The sequence below is a fragment of the Leuresthes tenuis genome, unplaced genomic scaffold (genome assembly GCF_036924035.1).
Source record: "Leuresthes tenuis unplaced genomic scaffold, fLeuTen1.0.hap1 SCAF_1, whole genome shotgun sequence".
NCBI classification, from domain to species: Eukaryota; Metazoa; Chordata; class Actinopteri; order Atheriniformes; family Atherinopsidae; genus Leuresthes; species Leuresthes tenuis.
In genome coordinates this window covers 41,555,386-41,572,696 of record NW_027325355.1, presented here as the reverse complement: position 1 = coordinate 41,572,696, position 17,311 = coordinate 41,555,386, and the positions used below count along the sequence as shown (strand labels likewise).

General features: G+C 47.0%; 41 pseudogenes; all 41 read left to right on the top strand.

Moving 5' to 3' along the window:
• The first annotated feature begins 417 nt into the window (after nt 1-417).
• LOC140293874 (5S ribosomal RNA) lies at nt 418-536 on the top strand (annotated as a pseudogene).
• A 269-nt stretch (nt 537-805) lies between these two features.
• On the top strand, nt 806-924 carry LOC140292555 (5S ribosomal RNA; annotated as a pseudogene).
• A 269-nt stretch (nt 925-1,193) lies between these two features.
• Nucleotides 1,194-1,312, top strand: LOC140300153 (5S ribosomal RNA; annotated as a pseudogene).
• A 269-nt stretch (nt 1,313-1,581) lies between these two features.
• LOC140294127 (5S ribosomal RNA) lies at nt 1,582-1,700 on the top strand (annotated as a pseudogene).
• A 269-nt stretch (nt 1,701-1,969) lies between these two features.
• On the top strand, nt 1,970-2,088 carry LOC140289196 (5S ribosomal RNA; annotated as a pseudogene).
• A 269-nt stretch (nt 2,089-2,357) lies between these two features.
• LOC140278803 (5S ribosomal RNA) lies at nt 2,358-2,476 on the top strand (annotated as a pseudogene).
• A 269-nt stretch (nt 2,477-2,745) lies between these two features.
• Nucleotides 2,746-2,864, top strand: LOC140300476 (5S ribosomal RNA; annotated as a pseudogene).
• A 269-nt stretch (nt 2,865-3,133) lies between these two features.
• Nucleotides 3,134-3,252, top strand: LOC140300152 (5S ribosomal RNA; annotated as a pseudogene).
• Nucleotides 3,253-3,521: 269 nt separating this feature from the next.
• LOC140291026 (5S ribosomal RNA) lies at nt 3,522-3,640 on the top strand (annotated as a pseudogene).
• A 269-nt stretch (nt 3,641-3,909) lies between these two features.
• Nucleotides 3,910-4,028, top strand: LOC140289195 (5S ribosomal RNA; annotated as a pseudogene).
• A 269-nt stretch (nt 4,029-4,297) lies between these two features.
• LOC140278797 (5S ribosomal RNA) lies at nt 4,298-4,416 on the top strand (annotated as a pseudogene).
• Nucleotides 4,417-4,685: 269 nt separating this feature from the next.
• On the top strand, nt 4,686-4,804 carry LOC140278793 (5S ribosomal RNA; annotated as a pseudogene).
• Nucleotides 4,805-5,460: 656 nt separating this feature from the next.
• On the top strand, nt 5,461-5,579 carry LOC140293873 (5S ribosomal RNA; annotated as a pseudogene).
• Nucleotides 5,580-5,848: 269 nt separating this feature from the next.
• Nucleotides 5,849-5,967, top strand: LOC140292554 (5S ribosomal RNA; annotated as a pseudogene).
• A 269-nt stretch (nt 5,968-6,236) lies between these two features.
• Nucleotides 6,237-6,355, top strand: LOC140300151 (5S ribosomal RNA; annotated as a pseudogene).
• Nucleotides 6,356-6,624: 269 nt separating this feature from the next.
• LOC140291025 (5S ribosomal RNA) lies at nt 6,625-6,743 on the top strand (annotated as a pseudogene).
• Nucleotides 6,744-7,012: 269 nt separating this feature from the next.
• On the top strand, nt 7,013-7,131 carry LOC140289194 (5S ribosomal RNA; annotated as a pseudogene).
• A 269-nt stretch (nt 7,132-7,400) lies between these two features.
• LOC140278788 (5S ribosomal RNA) lies at nt 7,401-7,519 on the top strand (annotated as a pseudogene).
• Nucleotides 7,520-7,788: 269 nt separating this feature from the next.
• On the top strand, nt 7,789-7,907 carry LOC140300475 (5S ribosomal RNA; annotated as a pseudogene).
• Nucleotides 7,908-8,176: 269 nt separating this feature from the next.
• On the top strand, nt 8,177-8,295 carry LOC140300148 (5S ribosomal RNA; annotated as a pseudogene).
• A 269-nt stretch (nt 8,296-8,564) lies between these two features.
• LOC140291024 (5S ribosomal RNA) lies at nt 8,565-8,683 on the top strand (annotated as a pseudogene).
• Nucleotides 8,684-8,952: 269 nt separating this feature from the next.
• Nucleotides 8,953-9,071, top strand: LOC140291109 (5S ribosomal RNA; annotated as a pseudogene).
• Nucleotides 9,072-9,340: 269 nt separating this feature from the next.
• Nucleotides 9,341-9,459, top strand: LOC140278780 (5S ribosomal RNA; annotated as a pseudogene).
• Nucleotides 9,460-9,728: 269 nt separating this feature from the next.
• Nucleotides 9,729-9,847, top strand: LOC140300474 (5S ribosomal RNA; annotated as a pseudogene).
• A 269-nt stretch (nt 9,848-10,116) lies between these two features.
• LOC140294687 (5S ribosomal RNA) lies at nt 10,117-10,235 on the top strand (annotated as a pseudogene).
• A 269-nt stretch (nt 10,236-10,504) lies between these two features.
• Nucleotides 10,505-10,623, top strand: LOC140288525 (5S ribosomal RNA; annotated as a pseudogene).
• Nucleotides 10,624-10,892: 269 nt separating this feature from the next.
• On the top strand, nt 10,893-11,011 carry LOC140288157 (5S ribosomal RNA; annotated as a pseudogene).
• Nucleotides 11,012-11,280: 269 nt separating this feature from the next.
• On the top strand, nt 11,281-11,399 carry LOC140291144 (5S ribosomal RNA; annotated as a pseudogene).
• Nucleotides 11,400-11,668: 269 nt separating this feature from the next.
• Nucleotides 11,669-11,787, top strand: LOC140291143 (5S ribosomal RNA; annotated as a pseudogene).
• Nucleotides 11,788-12,443: 656 nt separating this feature from the next.
• LOC140293872 (5S ribosomal RNA) lies at nt 12,444-12,562 on the top strand (annotated as a pseudogene).
• Nucleotides 12,563-12,831: 269 nt separating this feature from the next.
• Nucleotides 12,832-12,950, top strand: LOC140291108 (5S ribosomal RNA; annotated as a pseudogene).
• A 269-nt stretch (nt 12,951-13,219) lies between these two features.
• On the top strand, nt 13,220-13,338 carry LOC140278768 (5S ribosomal RNA; annotated as a pseudogene).
• Nucleotides 13,339-13,607: 269 nt separating this feature from the next.
• LOC140300473 (5S ribosomal RNA) lies at nt 13,608-13,726 on the top strand (annotated as a pseudogene).
• Nucleotides 13,727-13,995: 269 nt separating this feature from the next.
• On the top strand, nt 13,996-14,114 carry LOC140294686 (5S ribosomal RNA; annotated as a pseudogene).
• Nucleotides 14,115-14,383: 269 nt separating this feature from the next.
• LOC140288523 (5S ribosomal RNA) lies at nt 14,384-14,502 on the top strand (annotated as a pseudogene).
• Nucleotides 14,503-14,771: 269 nt separating this feature from the next.
• On the top strand, nt 14,772-14,890 carry LOC140288146 (5S ribosomal RNA; annotated as a pseudogene).
• A 269-nt stretch (nt 14,891-15,159) lies between these two features.
• On the top strand, nt 15,160-15,278 carry LOC140291141 (5S ribosomal RNA; annotated as a pseudogene).
• A 269-nt stretch (nt 15,279-15,547) lies between these two features.
• LOC140291140 (5S ribosomal RNA) lies at nt 15,548-15,666 on the top strand (annotated as a pseudogene).
• Nucleotides 15,667-16,322: 656 nt separating this feature from the next.
• On the top strand, nt 16,323-16,441 carry LOC140293871 (5S ribosomal RNA; annotated as a pseudogene).
• Nucleotides 16,442-16,710: 269 nt separating this feature from the next.
• Nucleotides 16,711-16,829, top strand: LOC140292553 (5S ribosomal RNA; annotated as a pseudogene).
• A 269-nt stretch (nt 16,830-17,098) lies between these two features.
• Nucleotides 17,099-17,217, top strand: LOC140300147 (5S ribosomal RNA; annotated as a pseudogene).
• Nucleotides 17,218-17,311: the final 94 nt, after the last annotated feature.

Below are 17,311 nucleotides of genomic sequence, written 5' to 3'. Positions count from 1 at the left end.
ATATAATGCACATTTGTCAGAGACATTGTTGCTTACGGCCACACCACCCTGAATAAGCCCGACCTCGCCTGATCTCGGACACCAAGAAGCTTGTACCTGGTTAGTACTTGGATGGGAGACAGTTTGGGAATACCAGGTGCTGTAAGCTTTTTCTCTTCTCTCTACCACCTGCATGTCTTTTGTTGCAACGTCTGATCACCCTGTGACACGTGAAGAAGTTGGTCATCTTCAGCTGCTGCTGCTTTGTTGATAGACACGAGGTGATCTGAGAGTCTCAGTTTCAGCTGAAGAGAATAATCACATCAAGGAGGAAGATGAACCCACTACAAGTCAGCCTTTTTCGGCAATTATCTGGTTACACAGAGGAACTGTATGATTCCAGTACCTATATAATGCACATTTGTCACAGTTATGGTTGCTTACGGCCACACCACCCTGAATATGCCCAACCTCATCTGATCTCAGAAGCCAAGCAGGTTTGGGCCTGGTTAGTACTTGGGTGGTAGACATTCTGGGAATACCAGGTGCTGTAAGCTTTTTCTCTTCTCTCTACCACCTGCATGTCTTTTGTTGCAACGTCTGATCACCCTGTGACACATGAGGAAGTTGGTCATCTTCAGCTGCTGCTGCTTTGTTGGCTGACACAAAGTGATCTGAGAGTCTCAGTTTCAGTTGCAGAGAATGATCACATCAGAGAAGATGATTTGCCCGCTACACATCAGCCTTTCTCGGCAATTATCTGGTTGCATAGAGGAACCGTATGATTCCAGTACCTATATAATGCACATTTGTCAGAGACATTGTTGCTTACGGCCACACCACCCTGAATAAGCCCGACCTCGTCTGATCTCGGACGCCAAACAGGGTTGTACCTGGTTAGTACTTGGATGGGAGACAGCTTGGGAACACCAGGTGCTGTAAGCTTTTTCTCTTCTCTCTACCACCTGCATGTCTTTTGTTGCAACGTCTGATCACCCTGTGACACGTGAAGAAGTTGGTCATCTTCAGCTGCTGCTGCTTTGTTGATAGACACGAGGTGATCTGAGAGTCTCATTTTCAGCTGAAGAGAATAATCACATCAAGGAGGAAGATGAACCCACTACAAGTCAGCCTTTTTCGGCAATTATCTGGTTACACAGAGGAAGTGTATGATCCCAGTACCTATATAATGCACACTTGTCACCGATATTGTTGCTTACGGCCACACCACCCTGAATAAGCCCGACCTCGTCTGATCTCGGAAGCCAAGCAGGGTTGGGCCTGGTTAGGACTTGAATGGGAGACCGCTTGGGAATACCAGGTGCTGTAAGCTTTTTCTCTTCTCTATACCACCTGCATGTCTTTTGTTGCAACGTCTGATCACCCTGTTACACATGAGGAAGTTGGTCATCTTCAGCTTCTGCTGCTTTGTTGGCAGACACGAAGTGATCTGAGAGTCTCAGTTTCAGCTGAAGAGAATAATCACATCAGGGAAGAAGATGTGCCCACTACAAGTCAGCCTTTCTCTGCAATTATCTGGTTACATAGAAGAAGTGTATGATTCCAGTACCTATATAATGCACATTTGTCACAGCTATTGTTGCTTACGGCCGCACCACCCTGAATATGCCTGACCTCGTCTGATCTTGGAAGAAAAGCAGGGTTGGGTCTGGTTAGTACTTGGATGGGAGACCACTTCGGAATACCAGGTAATGTAAGCTTCTTCTCTTCTCTCTACCACCTGCATGTCTTTTGTTGCAACGTCTGATCACCCTGTGACACATGAGGAAGTTGGTCATCTTCAGCTTCTGCTGCTTTGTTGGCAGACACGAAGTGATCTGAGAGTCTCAGTTTCAGCTGAAGAGAATGATCACATCAGAGAAGATGATATGCCCGCTACACATCAGCCTTTCTCGGCAATTATCTGGTTGCATAGAGGAACCGTATGATTCCAGTACCTATATAATGCACATTTGTCAGCGACATTGTTGCTTACGGCCACACCACCCTGAACATGCCCGACCTCGTATGATCTCGGAAGCCAAGCAGGGTTGAGCCTGCTTAGTGCTTGGATGGGAGACTCCTTGGGAATACCAGGTGCTGTAAGCTTCTTCTCTTCTCTCTACCACCTGCATGTCTTTTGTTGCAACGTCTGATCACCCTGTGACACATGAGGAAGTTGGTCATCTTCAGCTGCTGCTGCTTTGTTGGCAGACACAAAGTGATCTGAGAGTCTCAGTTTCAGCTACAGAGAATAATCACGTCAGGGAAGAAGATGTGCCCACTACAAGTCAGCCTTTCTCTGCAATTATCTGGTTACATAGAAGAAGTGTATGATTCCAGTACCTATATAATGCACATTTGTCACAGCTATTGTTGCTTACGGCCGCACCACCCTGAATATGCCTGACCTCGTCTGATCTTGGAAGAAAAGCAGGGTTGGGCCTGGTTAGTACTTGGATGGTGGACTATCTGGGAATACCAGGTGCTGTAAGCTGATTCTCTTCTCTCTACCACCTGCATGTCTTTTGTTGCAACGTCTGATCACCTTGTGACACATGAGGAAGTTGGTCATCTTCAGCTGCTGCTGCTTTGTTGGCAGACACAAAGTGATCTGAGAGTCTCAGTTTCAGCTGCAGAGAATAATCACGTCAGGGAAGAAGATGTGCCCACTACACATCAGCCTTTCTCGGAAATGATCTGGTTGCATAGAGGAACCGTATGATTCCAGTACCTATATAATGCACATTTGTCAGAGACATTGTTGCTTACGGCCACACCACCCTGAACATACCCGACCTCGTCTGATCTCGGAAGCCAAGGAGGGTTGGGCGTGGTTAGTACTTGGATGGAAGACCTCTTGGGAATACCAGGTGCTGTAAGCTTTTTCTTTTCTCTCGACCACCTGCATGTCTTTTGTTGCAACGTCTGATCACCCTGTGACACGTGAAGAAGTTGGTCATCTTCAGCTGCTGCTGCTTTGTTGATAGACACGAGGTGATCTGAGAGTCTCATTTTCAGCTGAAGAGAATAATCACATCAAGGAGGAAGATGAACCCACTACAAGTCAGCCTTTTTCGGCAATTATCTGGTTACACAGAGGAAGTGTATGATCCCAGTACCTATATAATGCACACTTGTCACCGATATTGTTGCTTACGGCCACACCACCCTGAATAAGCCCGACCTCGTCTGATCTCGGAAGCCAAGCAGGGTTGGGCCTGGTTAGGACTTGAATGGGAGACCGCTTGGGAATACCAGGTGCTGTAAGCTTTTTCTCTTCTCTATACCACCTGCATGTCTTTTGTTGCAACGTCTGATCACCCTGTTACACATGAGGAAGTTGGTCATCTTCAGCTTCTGCTGCTTTGTTGGCAGACACGAAGTGATCTGAGAGTCTCAGTTTCAGCTGAAGAGAATAATCACATCAGGGAAGAAGATGTGCCCACTACAAGTCAGCCTTTCTCTGCAATTATCTGGTTACATAGAAGAAGTGTATGATTCCAGTACCTATATAATGCACATTTGTCACAGCTATTGTTGCTTACGGCCGCACCACCCTGAATATGCCTGACCTCGTCTGATCTTGGAAGAAAAGCAGGGTTGGGCCTGGTTAGTACTTGGATGGGAGACCACTTCGGAATACCAGGTAATGTAAGCTTCTTCTCTTCTCTCTACCACCTGCATGTCTTTTGTTGCAACGTCTGATCACCCTGTGACACATGAGGAAGTTGGTCATCTTCAGCTTCTGCTGCTTTGTTGGCAGACACGAAGTGATCTGAGAGTCTCAGTTTCAGCTGAAGAGAATGATCACATCAGAGAAGATGATATGCCCGCTACACATCAGCCTTTCTCGGCAATTATCTGGTTGCATAGAGGAACCGTATGATTCCAGTACCTATATAATGCACATTTGTCAGCGACATTGTTGCTTACGGCCACACCACCCTGAACATGCCCGACCTCGTATGATCTCGGAAGCCAAGCAGGGTTGAGCCTGCTTAGTGCTTGGATGGGAGACTCCTTGGGAATACCAGGTGCTGTAAGCTTCTTCTCTTCTCTCTACCACCTGCATGTCTTTTGTTGCAACGTCTGATCACCCTGTGACACATGAGGAAGTTGGTCATCTTCAGCTGCTGCTGCTTTGTTGGCAGACACAAAGTGATCTGAGAGTCTCAGTTTCAGCTACAGAGAATAATCACGTCAGGGAAGAAGATGTGCCCACTACAAGTCAGCCTTTCTCTGCAATTATCTGGTTACATAGAAGAAGTGTATGATTCCAGTACCTATATAATGCACATTTGTCACAGCTATTGTTGCTTACGGCCGCACCACCCTGAATATGCCTGACCTCGTCTGATCTTGGAAGAAAAGCAGGGTTGGGCCTGGTTAGTACTTGGATGGTGGACTATCTGGGAATACCAGGTGCTGTAAGCTGATTCTCTTCTCTCTACCACCTGCATGTCTTTTGTTGCAACGTCTGATCACCCTGTGACACATGAGGAAGTTGGTCATCTTCAGCTGCTGCTGCTTTGTTGGCAGACACAAAGTGATCTGAGAGTCTCAGTTTCAGCTACAGAGAATAATCACGTCAGGGAAGAAGATGTGCCCACTACAAGTCAGCCTTTCTCTGCAATTATCTGGTTACATAGAAGAAGTGTATGATTCCAGTACCTATATAATGCACATTTGTCACAGCTATTGTTGCTTACGGCCGCACCACCCTGAATATGCCTGACCTCGTCTGATCTTGGAAGAAAAGCAGGGTTGGGCCTGGTTAGTACTTGGATGGTGGACTATCTGGGAATACCAGGTGCTGTAAGCTGATTCTCTTCTCTCTACCACCTGCATGTCTTTTGTTGCAACGTCTGATCACCTTGTGACACATGAGGAAGTTGGTCATCTTCAGCTGCTGCTGCTTTGTTGGCAGACACAAAGTGATCTGAGAGTCTCAGTTTCAGCTGCAGAGAATAATCACGTCAGGGAAGAAGATGTGCCCACTACACATCAGCCTTTCTCGGAAATGATCTGGTTGCATAGAGGAACCGTATGATTCCAGTACCTATATAATGCACATTTGTCAGAGACATTGTTGCTTACGGCCACACCACCCTGAATAAGCCCGACCTCGCCTGATCTCGGACACCAAGAAGCTTGTACCTGGTTAGTACTTGGATGGGAGACAGTTTGGGAATACCAGGTGCTGTAAGCTTTTTCTCTTCTCTCTACCACCTGCATGTCTTTTGTTGCAACGTCTGATCACCCTGTGACACGTGAAGAAGTTGGTCATCTTCAGCTGCTGCTGCTTTGTTGATAGACACGAGGTGATCTGAGAGTCTCAGTTTCAGCTGAAGAGAATAATCACATCAAGGAGGAAGATGAACCCACTACAAGTCAGCCTTTTTCGGCAATTATCTGGTTACACAGAGGAACTGTATGATTCCAGTACCTATATAATGCACATTTGTCACAGTTATGGTTGCTTACGGCCACACCACCCTGAATATGCCCAACCTCATCTGATCTCAGAAGCCAAGCAGGTTTGGGCCTGGTTAGTACTTGGGTGGTAGACATTCTGGGAATACCAGGTGCTGTAAGCTTTTTCTCTTCTCTCTACCACCTGCATGTCTTTTGTTGCAACGTCTGATCACCCTGTGACACATGAGGAAGTTGGTCATCTTCAGCTGCTGCTGCTTTGTTGGCTGACACAAAGTGATCTGAGAGTCTCAGTTTCAGTTGCAGAGAATGATCACATCAGAGAAGATGATTTGCCCGCTACACATCAGCCTTTCTCGGCAATTATCTGGTTGCATAGAGGAACCGTATGATTCCAGTACCTATATAATGCACATTTGTCAGAGACATTGTTGCTTACGGCCACACCACCCTGAATAAGCCCGACCTCGTCTGATCTCGGACGCCAAACAGGGTTGTACCTGGTTAGTACTTGGATGGGAGACAGCTTGGGAACACCAGGTGCTGTAAGCTTTTTCTCTTCTCTCTACCACCTGCATGTCTTTTGTTGCAACGTCTGATCACCCTGTGACACGTGAAGAAGTTGGTCATCTTCAGCTGCTGCTGCTTTGTTGATAGACACGAGGTGATCTGAGAGTCTCATTTTCAGCTGAAGAGAATAATCACATCAAGGAGGAAGATGAACCCACTACAAGTCAGCCTTTTTCGGCAATTATCTGGTTACACAGAGGAAGTGTATGATCCCAGTACCTATATAATGCACACTTGTCACCGATATTGTTGCTTACGGCCACACCACCCTGAATAAGCCCGACCTCGTCTGATCTCGGAAGCCAAGCAGGGTTGGGCCTGGTTAGGACTTGAATGGGAGACCGCTTGGGAATACCAGGTGCTGTAAGCTTTTTCTCTTCTCTATACCACCTGCATGTCTTTTGTTGCAACGTCTGATCACCCTGTTACACATGAGGAAGTTGGTCATCTTCAGCTTCTGCTGCTTTGTTGGCAGACACGAAGTGATCTGAGAGTCTCAGTTTCAGCTGAAGAGAATAATCACATCAGGGAAGAAGATGTGCCCACTACAAGTCAGCCTTTCTCTGCAATTATCTGGTTACATAGAAGAAGTGTATGATTCCAGTACCTATATAATGCACATTTGTCACAGCTATTGTTGCTTACGGCCGCACCACCCTGAATATGCCTGACCTCGTCTGATCTTGGAAGAAAAGCAGGGTTGGGCCTGGTTAGTACTTGGATGGGAGACCACTTCGGAATACCAGGTAATGTAAGCTTCTTCTCTTCTCTCTACCACCTGCATGTCTTTTGTTGCAACGTCTGATCACCCTGTGACACATGAGGAAGTTGGTCATCTTCAGCTTCTGCTGCTTTGTTGGCAGACACGAAGTGATCTGAGAGTCTCAGTTTCAGCTGAAGAGAATGATCACATCAGAGAAGATGATATGCCCGCTACACATCAGCCTTTCTCGGCAATTATCTGGTTGCATAGAGGAACCGTATGATTCCAGTACCTATATAATGCACATTTGTCAGCGACATTGTTGCTTACGGCCACACCACCCTGAACATGCCCGACCTCGTATGATCTCGGAAGCCAAGCAGGGTTGAGCCTGCTTAGTGCTTGGATGGGAGACTCCTTGGGAATACCAGGTGCTGTAAGCTTCTTCTCTTCTCTCTACCACCTGCATGTCTTTTGTTGCAACGTCTGATCACCCTGTGACACATGAGGAAGTTGGTCATCTTCAGCTGCTGCTGCTTTGTTGGCAGACACAAAGTGATCTGAGAGTCTCAGTTTCAGCTACAGAGAATAATCACGTCAGGGAAGAAGATGTGCCCACTACAAGTCAGCCTTTCTCTGCAATTATCTGGTTACATAGAAGAAGTGTATGATTCCAGTACCTATATAATGCACATTTGTCACAGCTATTGTTGCTTACGGCCGCACCACCCTGAATATGCCTGACCTCGTCTGATCTTGGAAGAAAAGCAGGGTTGGGCCTGGTTAGTACTTGGATGGTGGACTATCTGGGAATACCAGGTGCTGTAAGCTGATTCTCTTCTCTCTACCACCTGCATGTCTTTTGTTGCAACGTCTGATCACCTTGTGACACATGAGGAAGTTGGTCATCTTCAGCTGCTGCTGCTTTGTTGGCAGACACAAAGTGATCTGAGAGTCTCAGTTTCAGCTGCAGAGAATAATCACGTCAGGGAAGAAGATGTGCCCACTACACATCAGCCTTTCTCGGAAATGATCTGGTTGCATAGAGGAACCGTATGATTCCAGTACCTATATAATGCACATTTGTCAGAGACATTGTTGCTTACGGCCACACCACCCTGAACATACCCGACCTCGTCTGATCTCGGAAGCCAAGGAGGGTTGGGCGTGGTTAGTACTTGGATGGAAGACCTCTTGGGAATACCAGGTGCTGTAAGCTTTTTCTTTTCTCTCGACCACCTGCATGTCTTTTGTTGCAACGTCTGATCACCCTGTGACACGTGAAGAAGTTGGTCATCTTCAGCTGCTGCTGCTTTGTTGATAGACACGAGGTGATCTGAGAGTCTCATTTTCAGCTGAAGAGAATAATCACATCAAGGAGGAAGATGAACCCACTACAAGTCAGCCTTTTTCGGCAATTATCTGGTTACACAGAGGAAGTGTATGATCCCAGTACCTATATAATGCACACTTGTCACCGATATTGTTGCTTACGGCCACACCACCCTGAATAAGCCCGACCTCGTCTGATCTCGGAAGCCAAGCAGGGTTGGGCCTGGTTAGGACTTGAATGGGAGACCGCTTGGGAATACCAGGTGCTGTAAGCTTTTTCTCTTCTCTATACCACCTGCATGTCTTTTGTTGCAACGTCTGATCACCCTGTTACACATGAGGAAGTTGGTCATCTTCAGCTTCTGCTGCTTTGTTGGCAGACACGAAGTGATCTGAGAGTCTCAGTTTCAGCTGAAGAGAATAATCACATCAGGGAAGAAGATGTGCCCACTACAAGTCAGCCTTTCTCTGCAATTATCTGGTTACATAGAAGAAGTGTATGATTCCAGTACCTATATAATGCACATTTGTCACAGCTATTGTTGCTTACGGCCGCACCACCCTGAATATGCCTGACCTCGTCTGATCTTGGAAGAAAAGCAGGGTTGGGCCTGGTTAGTACTTGGATGGGAGACCACTTCGGAATACCAGGTAATGTAAGCTTCTTCTCTTCTCTCTACCACCTGCATGTCTTTTGTTGCAACGTCTGATCACCCTGTGACACATGAGGAAGTTGGTCATCTTCAGCTTCTGCTGCTTTGTTGGCAGACACGAAGTGATCTGAGAGTCTCAGTTTCAGCTGAAGAGAATGATCACATCAGAGAAGATGATATGCCCGCTACACATCAGCCTTTCTCGGCAATTATCTGGTTGCATAGAGGAACCGTATGATTCCAGTACCTATATAATGCACATTTGTCAGCGACATTGTTGCTTACGGCCACACCACCCTGAACATGCCCGACCTCGTATGATCTCGGAAGCCAAGCAGGGTTGCGCCTGCTTAGTGCTTGGATGGGAGACTCCTTGGGAATACCAGGTGCTGTAAGCTTCTTCTCTTCTCTCTACCACCTGCATGTCTTTTGTTGCAACGTCTGATCACCCTGTGACACATGAGGAAGTTGGTCATCTTCAGCTGCTGCTGCTTTGTTGGCAGACACAAAGTGATCTGAGAGTCTCAGTTTCAGCTACAGAGAATAATCACGTCAGGGAAGAAGATGTGCCCACTACAAGTCAGCCTTTCTCTGCAATTATCTGGTTACATAGAAGAAGTGTATGATTCCAGTACCTATATAATGCACATTTGTCACAGCTATTGTTGCTTACGGCCGCACCACCCTGAATATGCCTGACCTCGTCTGATCTTGGAAGAAAAGCAGGGTTGGGCCTGGTTAGTACTTGGATGGTGGACTATCTGGGAATACCAGGTGCTGTAAGCTGATTCTCTTCTCTCTACCACCTGCATGTCTTTTGTTGCAACGTCTGATCACCTTGTGACACATGAGGAAGTTGGTCATCTTCAGCTGCTGCTGCTTTGTTGGCAGACACAAAGTGATCTGAGAGTCTCAGTTTCAGCTGCAGAGAATAATCACGTCAGGGAAGAAGATGTGCCCACTACACATCAGCCTTTCTCGGAAATGATCTGGTTGCATAGAGGAACCGTATGATTCCAGTACCTATATAATGCACATTTGTCAGAGACATTGTTGCTTACGGCCACACCACCCTGAACATACCCGACCTCGTCTGATCTCGGAAGCCAAGGAGGGTTGGGCGTGGTTAGTACTTGGATGGAAGACCTCTTGGGAATACCAGGTGCTGTAAGCTTTTTCTTTTCTCTCGACCACCTGCATGTCTTTTGTTGCAACGTCTGATCACCCTGTGACACATGAGGAAGGTGGTCATCTTCAGCTGCTGCTGCTTTGTTGGCAGACACGAAGTGATCTGAGAGTCTCAGTTTCAGCTGCAGAGAATGATCACATGAGGGAAGAAGATGAACCCACTACAAGTCAGCCTTTCTCGGCAATTATCTGGTTACATAGAGGAACCGTATGATTCCAGTACCTATATAATGCACATTTGTCACAGACATTGTTGCTTACGGCCACACCACCCTGAACATGGCCGACCTCGTCTGATCTCGGTAGCCAAGGAGGGTTGGGCCTGGTTAGTACTTAAATCGGAGACCGCTTGGGAATACCAGGAGCTGTAAGCTTTTTGTCTTCTCTCGACCACCTGCATGTCTTTTGTTGCAACGTCTGATCACCCTGTGACACATGAGGAAGTTGGTCATCTTCAGCTGCTGCTGCTTTGTTGGCAGACACGAAGTGATCTGAGAGTCTCAGTTTCAGCTGCAGAGAATGATCACATCAGGGAAGAAGATGTGCCCATAACAAGTCAGCCTTTCTCTGCAATTATCTGGTTACATAGAGGAATTGTATGATTCCAGTACCTATATAATGCACATTTGTCACAGAAATTGTTCCTTACGGCCACACCACCCTGAATAAGCCCGACCTCGTCTGATCTCGGAAGCCAAGGAGGGTTGGGCCTGGTTAGTACTTTAATGGGAGACTGCTTGGGAATACCAGGTGCTGTAAGCGTTTTCTCTTCTCTCTACAACCTGCATGTCTTTTGTTGCAACGTCTGATCACCCTGTGACACATGAGGAAGTTGGTCATCTTCAGCTGCTGCTGCTTTGTTGGCTGACACAAAGTGATCTGAGAGTCTCAGTTTCAGTTGCAGAGAATGATCACATCAGAGAAGATGATTTGCCCGCTACACATCAGCCTTTCTCGGCAATTATCTGGTTGCATAGAGGAACCGTATGATTCCAGTACCTATATAATGCACATTTGTCAGAGACATTGTTGCTTACGGCCACACCACCCTGAATAAGCCCGACCTCGTCTGATCTCGGACGCCAAACAGGGTTGTACCTGGTTAGTACTTGGATTGGAGACAGCTTGGGAACACCAGGTGCTGTAAGCTTTTTCTCTTCTCTCAACCACCTGCATGTCTTTTGTTGCAACGTCTGATCACCCTGTGACACATGAGGAAGGTGGTCATCTTCAGCTGCTGCTGCTTTGTTGGCAGACACGAAGTGATCTGAGAGTCTCAGTTTCAGCTGCAGAGAATGATCACATGAGGGAAGAAGATGTGCCCACTACAAGTCAGCCTTTCTCGGCAATTATCTGGTTACATAGAGGAACCGTATGATTCCAGTACCTATATAATGCACATTTGTCACAGACATTGTTGCTTACGGCCACACCACCCTGAACATGCCCGACCTCGTCTGATCTCGGAAGCCAAGCAGGGTTGAGCCTCCTTAGTACTTGGATGGGAGACTGCTTGGGAATACCAGGTGCTGTAAGCGTTTTCTCTTCTCTCTACAACCTGCATGTCTTTTGTTGCAACGTCTGATCACCCTGTGACACACGAGGAAGTTGGCCATCTTCAGCTGCTGCTGCTTTGTTGGAAGACACGAAGTGATCTGAGAGTCTCAGTTTCAACTGAAGAGAATAATCACGTCAGGGAAGAAGATGTGCCGACTACACATCAACCTTTCTCAGCAATTATCTGGTTACATAGAGGAACCGTATGATTCCTGTAGTTATATAATGCACATTTGTCAGACACATTGTTGCTTACGGCCACACCACCCTGAACATGCCCGACCTCGTCTGATCTCGGAAGCCAAGCAGGGTTGAGCCTCCTTAGTACTTGGATGGGAGACTGCTTGGGAATACCAGGTGCTGTAAGCGTTTTCTCTTCTCTCTACAACCTGCATGTCTTTTGTTGCAACGTCTGATCACCCTGTGACACATGAGGAAGTTGGTCATATTCAGCTGCTGCTGCTTTGTTGGCTGACACAAAGTGATCTGAGAGTCTCAGTTTCAGTTGCAGAGAATGATCACATCAGAGAAGATGATTTGCCCGCTACACATCAGCCTTTCTCGGCAATTATCTGGTTGCATAGAGGAACCGTATGATTCCAGTACCTATATAATGCACATTTGTCAGAGACATTGTTGCTTACGGCCACACCACCCTGAATAAGCCCGACCTCGCCTGATCTCGGACACCAAGAAGGTTGTACCTGGTTAGTACTTGGATGGGAGACAGCTTGGGAATACCAGGTGCTGTAAGCTTTTTCTCTTCTCTCTACCACCTGCATGTCTTTTGTTGCAACGTCTGATCACCCTGTGACACGTGAAGAAGTTGGTCATCTTCAGCTGCTGCTGCTTTGTTGATAGACACGAGGTGATCTGAGAGTCTCAGTTTCAGCTGAAGAGAATAATCACATCAAGGAGGAAGATGAACCCACTACAAGTCAGCCTTTTTCGGCAATTATCTGGTTACACAGAGGAACTGTATGATTCCAGTACCTATATAATGTACATTTGTCACAGTTATGGTTGCTTACGGCCACACCACCCTGAATATGCCCAACCTCATCTGATCTCAGAAGCCAAGCAGGTTTGGGCCTGGTTAGTACTTGGGTGGTAGACATTCTGGGAATACCAGGTGCTGTAAGCTTTTTCTCTTCTCTCTACCACCTGCATGTCTTTTGTTGCAACGTCTGATCACCCTGTGACACATGAGGAAGTTGGTCATCTTCAGCTTCTGCTGCTTTGTTGGCAGACACGAAGTGATCTGAGAGTCTCAGTTTCAGCTGAAGAGAATGATCACATCAGAGAAGATGATATGCCCGCTACACATCAGCCTTTCTCGGCAATTATCTGGTTGCATAGAGGAACCGTATGATTCCAGTACCTATATAATGCACATTTGTCAGCGACATTGTTGCTTACGGCCACACCACCCTGAACATGCCCGACCTCGTATGATCTCGGAAGCCAAGCAGGGTTGCGCCTGCTTAGTGCTTGGATGGGAGACTCCTTGGGAATACCAGGTGCTGTAAGCTTCTTCTCTTCTCTCTACCACCTGCATGTCTTTTGTTGCAACGTCTGATCACCCTGTGACACATGAGGAAGTTGGTCATCTTCAGCTGCTGCTGCTTTGTTGGCAGACACAAAGTGATCTGAGAGTCTCAGTTTCAGCTACAGAGAATAATCACGTCAGGGAAGAAGATGTGCCCACTACAAGTCAGCCTTTCTCTGCAATTATCTGGTTACATAGAAGAAGTGTATGATTCCAGTACCTATATAATGCACATTTGTCACAGCTATTGTTGCTTACGGCCGCACCACCCTGAATATGCCTGACCTCGTCTGATCTTGGAAGAAAAGCAGGGTTGGGCCTGGTTAGTACTTGGATGGTGGACTATCTGGGAATACCAGGTGCTGTAAGCTGATTCTCTTCTCTCTACCACCTGCATGTCTTTTGTTGCAACGTCTGATCACCTTGTGACACATGAGGAAGTTGGTCATCTTCAGCTGCTGCTGCTTTGTTGGCAGACACAAAGTGATCTGAGAGTCTCAGTTTCAGCTGCAGAGAATAATCACGTCAGGGAAGAAGATGTGCCCACTACACATCAGCCTTTCTCGGAAATGATCTGGTTGCATAGAGGAACCGTATGATTCCAGTACCTATATAATGCACATTTGTCAGAGACATTGTTGCTTACGGCCACACCACCCTGAACATACCCGACCTCGTCTGATCTCGGAAGCCAAGGAGGGTTGGGCGTGGTTAGTACTTGGATGGAAGACCTCTTGGGAATACCAGGTGCTGTAAGCTTTTTCTTTTCTCTCGACCACCTGCATGTCTTTTGTTGCAACGTCTGATCACCCTGTGACACATGAGGAAGGTGGTCATCTTCAGCTGCTGCTGCTTTGTTGGCAGACACGAAGTGATCTGAGAGTCTCAGTTTCAGCTGCAGAGAATGATCACATGAGGGAAGAAGATGAACCCACTACAAGTCAGCCTTTCTCGGCAATTATCTGGTTACATAGAGGAACCGTATGATTCCAGTACCTATATAATGCACATTTGTCACAGACATTGTTGCTTACGGCCACACCACCCTGAACATGGCCGACCTCGTCTGATCTCGGTAGCCAAGGAGGGTTGGGCCTGGTTAGTACTTAAATCGGAGACCGCTTGGGAATACCAGGAGCTGTAAGCTTTTTGTCTTCTCTCGACCACCTGCATGTCTTTTGTTGCAACGTCTGATCACCCTGTGACACATGAGGAAGTTGGTCATCTTCAGCTGCTGCTGCTTTGTTGGCAGACACGAAGTGATCTGAGAGTCTCAGTTTCAGCTGCAGAGAATGATCACATCAGGGAAGAAGATGTGCCCATAACAAGTCAGCCTTTCTCTGCAATTATCTGGTTACATAGAGGAATTGTATGATTCCAGTACCTATATAATGCACATTTGTCACAGAAATTGTTCCTTACGGCCACACCACCCTGAATAAGCCCGACCTCGTCTGATCTCGGAAGCCAAGGAGGGTTGGGCCTGGTTAGTACTTTAATGGGAGACTGCTTGGGAATACCAGGTGCTGTAAGCGTTTTCTCTTCTCTCTACAACCTGCATGTCTTTTGTTGCAACGTCTGATCACCCTGTGACACATGAGGAAGTTGGTCATCTTCAGCTGCTGCTGCTTTGTTGGCTGACACAAAGTGATCTGAGAGTCTCAGTTTCAGTTGCAGAGAATGATCACATCAGAGAAGATGATTTGCCCGCTACACATCAGCCTTTCTCGGCAATTATCTGGTTGCATAGAGGAACCGTATGATTCCAGTACCTATATAATGCACATTTGTCAGAGACATTGTTGCTTACGGCCACACCACCCTGAATAAGCCCGACCTCGTCTGATCTCGGACGCCAAACAGGGTTGTACCTGGTTAGTACTTGGATTGGAGACAGCTTGGGAACACCAGGTGCTGTAAGCTTTTTCTCTTCTCTCAACCACCTGCATGTCTTTTGTTGCAACGTCTGATCACCCTGTGACACATGAGGAAGGTGGTCATCTTCAGCTGCTGCTGCTTTGTTGGCAGACACGAAGTGATCTGAGAGTCTCAGTTTCAGCTGCAGAGAATGATCACATGAGGGAAGAAGATGTGCCCACTACAAGTCAGCCTTTCTCGGCAATTATCTGGTTACATAGAGGAACCGTATGATTCCAGTACCTATATAATGCACATTTGTCACAGACATTGTTGCTTACGGCCACACCACCCTGAACATGCCCGACCTCGTCTGATCTCGGAAGCCAAGCAGGGTTGAGCCTCCTTAGTACTTGGATGGGAGACTGCTTGGGAATACCAGGTGCTGTAAGCGTTTTCTCTTCTCTCTACAACCTGCATGTCTTTTGTTGCAACGTCTGATCACCCTGTGACACACGAGGAAGTTGGCCATCTTCAGCTGCTGCTGCTTTGTTGGAAGACACGAAGTGATCTGAGAGTCTCAGTTTCAACTGAAGAGAATAATCACGTCAGGGAAGAAGATGTGCCGACTACACATCAACCTTTCTCAGCAATTATCTGGTTACATAGAGGAACCGTATGATTCCTGTAGTTATATAATGCACATTTGTCAGACACATTGTTGCTTACGGCCACACCACCCTGAACATGCCCGACCTCGTCTGATCTCGGAAGCCAAGCAGGGTTGAGCCTCCTTAGTACTTGGATGGGAGACTGCTTGGGAATACCAGGTGCTGTAAGCGTTTTCTCTTCTCTCTACAACCTGCATGTCTTTTGTTGCAACGTCTGATCACCCTGTGACACATGAGGAAGTTGGTCATATTCAGCTGCTGCTGCTTTGTTGGCTGACACAAAGTGATCTGAGAGTCTCAGTTTCAGTTGCAGAGAATGATCACATCAGAGAAGATGATTTGCCCGCTACACATCAGCCTTTCTCGGCAATTATCTGGTTGCATAGAGGAACCGTATGATTCCAGTACCTATATAATGCACATTTGTCAGAGACATTGTTGCTTACGGCCACACCACCCTGAATAAGCCCGACCTCGCCTGATCTCGGACACCAAGAAGGTTGTACCTGGTTAGTACTTGGATGGGAGACAGCTTGGGAATACCAGGTGCTGTAAGCTTTTTCTCTTCTCTCTACCACCTGCATGTCTTTTGTTGCAACGTCTGATCACCCTGTGACACGTGAAGAAGTTGGTCATCTTCAGCTGCTGCTGCTTTGTTGATAGACACGAGGTGATCTGAGAGTCTCAGTTTCAGCTGAAGAGAATAATCACATCAAGGAGGAAGATGAACCCACTACAAGTCAGCCTTTTTCGGCAATTATCTGGTTACACAGAGGAACTGTATGATTCCAGTACCTATATAATGTACATTTGTCACAGTTATGGTTGCTTACGGCCACACCACCCTGAATATGCCCAACCTCATCTGATCTCAGAAGCCAAGCAGGTTTGGGCCTGGTTAGTACTTGGGTGGTAGACATTCTGGGAATACCAGGTGCTGTAAGCTTTTTCTCTTCTCTCTACCACCTGCATGTCTTTTGTTGCAACGTCTGATCACCCTGTGACACATGAGGAAGTTGGTCATCTTCAGCTGCTGCTGCTTTGTTGGCTGACACAAAGTGATCTGAGAGTCTCAGTTTCAGTTGCAGAGAATGATCACATCAGAGAAGATGATTTGCCCGCTACACATCAGCCTTTCTCGGCAATTATCTGGTTGCATAGAGGAACCGTATGATTCCAGTACCTATATAATGCACATTTGTCAGAGACATTGTTGCTTACGGCCACACCACCCTGAATAAGCCCGACCTCGTCTGATCTCGGACGCCAAACAGGGTTGTACCTGGTTAGTACTTGGATGGGAGACAGCTTGGGAACACCAGGTGCTGTAAGCTTTTTCTCTTCTCTCTACCACCTGCATGTCTTTTGTTGCAACGTCTGATCACCCTGTGACACGTGAAGAAGTTGGTCATTTTCAGCTGCTGCTGCTTTGTTGATAGACACGAGGTGACCTGAGAGTCTCATTTTCAGCTGAAGAGAATAATCACATCAAGGAGGAAGATGAACCCACTACAAGTCAGCCTTTTTCGGCAATTATCTGGTTACACAGAGGAAGTGTATGATCCCAGTACCTATATAATGCACACTTGTCACCGATATTGTTGCTTACGGCCACACCACCCTGAATAAGCCCGACCTCGTCTGATCTCGGAAGCCAAGCAGGGTTGGGCCTGGTTAGGACTTGAATGGGAGACCGCTTGGGAATACCAGGTGCTGTAAGCTTTTTCTCTTCTCTATACCACCTGCATGTCTTTTGTTGCAACGTCTGATCACCCTGTTACACATGAGGAAGTTGGTCATCTTCAGCTTCTGCTGC